The following is a 6,901-nucleotide window of genomic DNA, read 5'->3' as shown; positions in this document are numbered from 1 at the left end:
TTGGTGGGAGGTGGAGGCACGCAGTGAGTTTCTTGGACTCCTAGTGACCGCACCGGAATACTGGGCGGCTGTCTGGAGGAAGAGGCGTGTGGCGGGTCTCTGGGACTCAGAGCGATTGTACGGGGCCCCAGGTGGCTGCTCAGAGGAGGGGCCGCATAGCCAGGCGATTAGGTGCAGAGCAGGGTCCCAGGATCTAGGAGGCTTCTTGGTGGAAGAGCCTCACAGAGACACACTTAGGGCAGAGCGAAGGTTCCAGGACTGCGGGCAGATTCTCTGAGGAGGGGCAGCCTAAGGAGATTCATCTGCGAAGGGTGAAGCTCCCAGGCCCAGGAGGTAGGGCCGGGCCCCTGGGAACTTTGCAGAGGAAGGCGGCCCAGCCCAGGCAGTAGCTGTAAATTGAGGGGAACCTCTAGGAGGGAACTGACCAGCGAGACCTCCCCACCGGGTGAGTCTTCTCTGCCGGGTGAGGTTTCCCCACAAGGACGGTAAAACCAGAGACTCAGGCCCAAACGGGCCTTGCCTCAGCCCGCAGCCTAGGTCCCCTTTGGATGACCATTGGTCAACAAGTGGAGGCACCTCTGCCCACTAGCAGGGAATATACCCCACCTGAAGGCCACCACTCCTAGAGAGGCAGCTTCCTTGTGGAGCACCGCATTATCAACTTCCTCCAAGACTTCAGCCTACTGAAGGCTAAGGAGGGATATATATAGAAATCTTCAGGGACATTGTAAGTCAATAGAGGAAATCTGCAATATCTCAGCGGTCCACTGAAACCTGAACAATATGAGAAAACAAGGAAAGAAAATGCTGCAAACAAATCTAGATGTTACATCAATAAAACCCAATGACAGCATGGCAGAAGAAATGACAGAAAAGGAGTTCAGAATGTACATAATTAAAATGATCAGAGAAGCAAACGATGAGATGAAAGAGCAAATGCAAGCATTGAATGATCGCACCAATCGACAATTAAAAGAGCAAATACAGGAAGCAAAAGATCATTTCAATAAAGAGTTGGAGATATTGAAAAAAAAACAAACAGAAACCCTTGACATGAAGGAAACAATAAACCAAATTAAGAACTCCATAGAAAGCATATCCAATAGGATAGAACACCTGGAAGACAGAACCTCAGACATTGAAGACAAAATATTTAACCTTGAAAACAAAGTTGAACAAACAGAGAAGATGGTAAGAAATCATGAACAGAATCTACAAGGGAACTATGGGATATCATGAAAAGGCCAATTTAAGAATTATTGGGATTGAGGAAGGCCTAGAGAAACAAGCCAAGGAATGAATTTATTCAATGAAATAATATCAGAAATTTCCCAAATCTGAAGAATGAAATGGAAAATCAAGTTCAAGAGGCTTATAGGACTCCAAATACACAAAATTACAACAGACCCACACCAAGGCACATTATAATGAAAATACCTAACATACAAAATAAAGACAGAATTTTAAAGGCTGTGAGAGAAAAGAACCAAATTACATTCAGGGGGAAACCAATACGGATATCAGCAGATTTTTCAATCCAGACCCTAAAAGCTAGAAGGGCCTGGAACAACATTTTTCAAGCCCTGAAAGAAAATGGATTGCCAACCAAGAATCTTATACCCAGCAAAACTTACCTTCAAATTTGACGATGAAATAAATCCTTCCATGATAAACAAAAGCTAAAAGAATTTACAAAAGAAAGCCAGCATTACAGAACATTCTCAGCAAAATATTCCATGAGGAAGAGATGAAAAACAAAGAAGCAAATCAGCAAAGGGAGGAATTATCCTAAAGGAATTGTCAAATAAAGGAGGAAACAAGTTGTGTCAAACAAATAATAAATAAAATTTTAAAAATGAACCAAATGACCGGGAAACCAAATCATATCTCTATAATAACCCTGAATGTTTAATGGCCTGAATTCATCAATCAAAGACATAGACTGGCAGATTGGATTAAAAAGAAAGATCCAACAATATGTTGCCTGCAAGAGACTCACCTCATAGAAAAAGATACCCATAGACTAAAGGTGAAAGGATGGGGAAAAACATACCATGCACATGGACTCAGCAAAAAAGCTGGAGTATCCATCCTCATTTCCGATAATGTGGACTTCAAGCCAAAGTTAGACAGAAGGGATAAAGAAGGTCATTTCATACTGCTTAAGGGAAGCATAAATCAGCAAGATATAACAACATCTATGCCCCCCAAACAGTGGGCTCATCCATGTATGTCAAACAAATCCTTCTCAATTTCAGAAACCAAGTAGACCATAACACAATAATACTAGGTGATTTTAACATGCCTCTCTCACCACTGGACAGATCTTCCAGACAAAAATTGAACAAAGAAACCATAGATCTCAATAACACAATCAATAATTTAGACTTAACGGACATTTTAGAGAATATACCATCCAACCAAGAGCGAATACACCTTCTTCTCAGCAGCACATGGATCCTTCTCTAAAATAGACCATATATTATGCCACAAAGCTAATGTTAGCAAGTACAAGAAGATAGAGACACTACCATGTATTCTATCAGATTCATAATGGATTGAAGTTAGAAATGAAAGAGTAAAACACAGAAACTATTCCAACATCTGGAGATTAAACAATATGCTATTATATGATGAATGGATAACAGAAGATATTAGGAAGGAAATTAAAAATTCTTAGAGGTAAATGAGAACAAAGAAACATCATATCAAAATCTCTGGGACACTATGAAAGCAGTACTTAGAGGGAAATTTATTTCATGGAGCGCATTTAATAAAAGAAGTAAAACTCAACAAATAAACGACCTAACACTACAGCTCAAAGCCCTAGAAAAAGAAGAACAGAACAGCACCAAAAGTAGTAGAAGACAGGAAAATAGTTAAACTCAGAGCTGAAATCAATGAAATTGAAACAAAGAAACAATACAAAAATTGACAAAATAAATAGTTGGTTCTTCGAAAACATAAACAAAAATGGATAAACCTTTAGCCACACTAACAAGAGAAGACGAGAGAAAACCCAAATCACTAAAATTCGGAATGAACAAGGAAATATCACAACAGACACGCGTGAAATACAAAACATAATTAGAAGCTATTTTGAAAATCTATACTCCAACAAAATAGAAAATTTCGAAGACATCAACAGGTTTCTAGAGGACATATGAATTGCCTAAACTGAACGAGGAGGACATACACAATTTAAATAGACCAATTTCAAGTACTGAAATAGAAGAAGTCATCAAAGCCTACCAACAAAGAAAAGTCCGGGATCAGATGGGTTCTCAGCCGAGTTCTACAAAACCTTTAAAGAAGAGCTCATTCCAATACTTCTCAAAGTATTCCATAAAATAGAAGAGGAGGGAACCCTCCCAAACTCATTCTATGAAGCCAATATCACACTGATACCTAAACCAGACAGAGACTCATCAAGGAAAGAAAATTTCAGACCAATATCCTTAATGAACATCGATGCAAAATTCTCAACAAAATTTTAGCAAATCGCATACAAAAACATATTAAAAAGATAGTGCACCATGATCAAGTGGTTTCATCCCAGGGATTGCAAGGTTGGTTCAACATCAGGAAATCAATAAACGTAATTCACCATATTAATAGACTTAAAGTCCGAATCACATGATTATTTCAATAGATGCAGAAAAAGCATTTGATAAAATACAGCACCCCTTCATGCTCAAAACACTAGAAAAAATAGGGATAGTGGGAACATTCCTTAACATTGGAAAGGCCATTTATGCTAAGCCCACGGCTAATATCATTCTAAATGGTGAAAACTGAAGCATTCCCCCTAAAACTGGAACAAGGCAGGGATGCCCTCTTTCACCACTTCTATTCAACATCGTTCTTGAGACTCTGGCCAGAGCAATAGACAAACCAAAGAAATTAAAGGGATACAAATTGGAAAAGAAGAACTCAAACCTATCCCTGGTTCGCTGAGACATGATTATATATTCTAGAGGAACATGGAAATTCCAGCAGGAAAACCTCCTTAGAACTCATAAGTGAATTTAGTAAAGTAGCAGGTTACAAGATCAATGCCCATAAATCCAACGCATTTTTTATACATAAGTGATGAATCTTCAGAAAGAGAAATTAGGAAAACAACCCCATTCACAATAGCCTCGAAAAATAAAATACTTTGGAATCAATCTCACAAAAGAGGTGAAAGACCTCTACAATGAGACTTATACAACACTAAAGAAAGAAATTAAAGGACACCTTAGAAGATGGAAAGATCTTCCATGTTCTTGGATAGGAAGAATTAATATTGTCAAATGGCCATACTACCTAAAGTGCTATATAAATTCAATGCAATTCCAATTAAAAACCAATGGTGTACCTTACAGAAATAGAGCAAGCAATTATGAAATTCATCTGGAAGAATAAGAAACCCAGAATAGCTAAAGCAATCCTTAGCAGGAAGAGTGAAACAGGGGGTATTGCAATACCAGATCTTCAACTCTACTACAAAGCAATCGTAACAAAAACGGCATGGTATTGGTACCAAAATAGAAAGGTAGATCAATGGTACAGAATAGAGGACACGGACACAAACCCAAATAAATACAATTTTCTCATACTCGACAAAGGGGCCAAAAATATGCAATGGAGAAAAGATAGCCTCTTCAACAAATGGTGCTGGGAGAATTGGAAATCCATATGCAACAGAATGAAACTAAACCCACATCTCTCACCATGCACGAAACTAAACTCAAAATGGATTAAGGACCTCAGAATCAGACCAGAGACCCTGCAGATTATAGAAGAAAAAGTAGGTCCAAATCTTCACCTTGTTGGTCTAGGATCAGACTTCCTTAACAGGACTCCCATAGCACAAGAAATAAAAGCTAGAATCAAACACTGGGATAGATTCAAACTAAAAAGCTTTCTCTCAGCAAAGGAAACTATCAGCAATGCGAAGAAGAAAGAGCCTACAGAGTGGGAGAATATCTTTGCCAATCATACTTCAGATAGAGCACTAATCTCCAGAATCTATAAAGAACTCAAAAAACTCTACTCCAAGAAGTCAAATAATCCAGTCGACAAATGGGCTAAGGAAATGAATAGGACACTTCACAGAAGAAGATCTACAAGCAATCAACAAACATATGGAAAAATGCTCAACGTCTCTAGTAATAAGAGAAATGCAAATCAAAACCACCCTAAGATTCCATCTCACCCAATTAGAATGGCGATTATCAAGAATCGAGCCAACAACAGGTGTTGGCGAGGATGTGGGGAGAAAGGTACACTCATTACATTGCTGGTGGGGCTGCAAATTAGTGCAGCCACTCTGGAAAGCAGTGTGGAGATTCCTTAGAAAGCTTGGAATGGACCCTCCATTTGACCCAGCTATCCCACTCCTTGGCCTATACCCAAAGGACTTAAAATCAGCATACTACAGAGATACAGCCACATCAGTGTTCATAGCTGCTCAATTCACAATAGCCAGACTGTGGAACCAACCTAGATGCCCTTCAATTGATGAGTGGATAAAGAAACTGTGGTATATATATACAATGGAATATTACTCATCCATAAAGAATGCTAAAATTATGGCATTTGCAGGCAAATGGATGAAATTGGAGAATATCATGCTAAGGTGAGATAAGCCAATCTCAAAAGCCAAAGGACGAATGATATCGGCTAATAAGTGGAGGATGACACATAATGGGGGGGAGGAAGGTTAGTGTTAGGGTTAGAGTTAGGGTTAGGGAGGGGGCAAGTAGGGAGGAAGGAAGTACTCTATAGAGGGTAAAGAGGGTGGGAGGGGTGGGGAAAGAAGGGAAAAAAAAACAGAATGAATCAAACAACATTACTCTATGTAAATTTATGATTACACAAATGGAATGCCTTTACGCCATGTACAATCAGAGAAACTATATGTATCCCATTTGTTTACACTAAAAAAAAAGAGATTAAGGGATTTAGAGATTTGCTAGTGAATTTTTTTGAACCCTTCATATAATACTACTTTTGTGATTTTCTTTTAACATTAATAACCTATTTGTCCCAGAAGTCAGACAAGTTCCTCACTCCAGTCAAGCCAGTCATTAGGCACTGGGTAAGGCTATCTTTCCCACAAAGGCTTGAAATTAATTGTTGAAACGAACAACAAAAAATCACTGAGTCATTGAATACCAGTACGTATTTTATTGCTACTATAGAGTTCCAAAATGAAAATGGATTTTGAATAAGACTGTTTCTGAGCCTATACTTAATCTCTTACTGGACTTTGACATATGATGATATTTTCAAAAACTGTATTCTGTTAATGCAATGTGGTATTTGAGAACGAGATGTACCAGAGCTCACATTTTATAAGGAGAACTTCATCCTTGATATGTGTTGCCCCAAACATTGCAATCTCAAGTGCACATACAAAAAAATGGAGTGGTTTTCCATGGCCACCATCACCTAACTGACCTTTCAATGCTTGAGTGAGCTACTGCTTGTCATCTACCTTTCCTTTCCTTCTCAGCATGCCAGAAAGAGATGGAATCAAAACTGTCACACCACCCTCATAGAAGAGACTAGTGAACTTTGTACCACATTTCTGATGTTAGACAGTTATCTGTACTCTGAAAGATGAACACAGAAGTTCCTCTTTAGCTTCCAGTGATTGAAGTTTTGAAGAATAGTTACCAATAGTTGAAGTTACTTTGCTTTTTAACAATACCTATTCTTTCTAATCACATACAAACCTCTGTATCTTGTTCCTAGAGTTGGATGATTTCTCAGTGGCTTAATTAGACTTACTGCAAAGGAGAGATTTTCCAAAACAATAAACTGCAGTTGTTTAATTATAATACATCTCTTCCATTTTTGGACATTAGATGATTAAGAACATTAATCTACTGTTCTTCTGAAAAGGTAATGT

This window comes from Sciurus vulgaris (assembly GCF_902686455.1).
Source record: "Sciurus vulgaris genome assembly, chromosome: 9".
NCBI classification, from domain to species: Eukaryota; Metazoa; Chordata; class Mammalia; order Rodentia; family Sciuridae; genus Sciurus; species Sciurus vulgaris.
Note: the sequence above shows the minus strand (reverse complement) of the source record.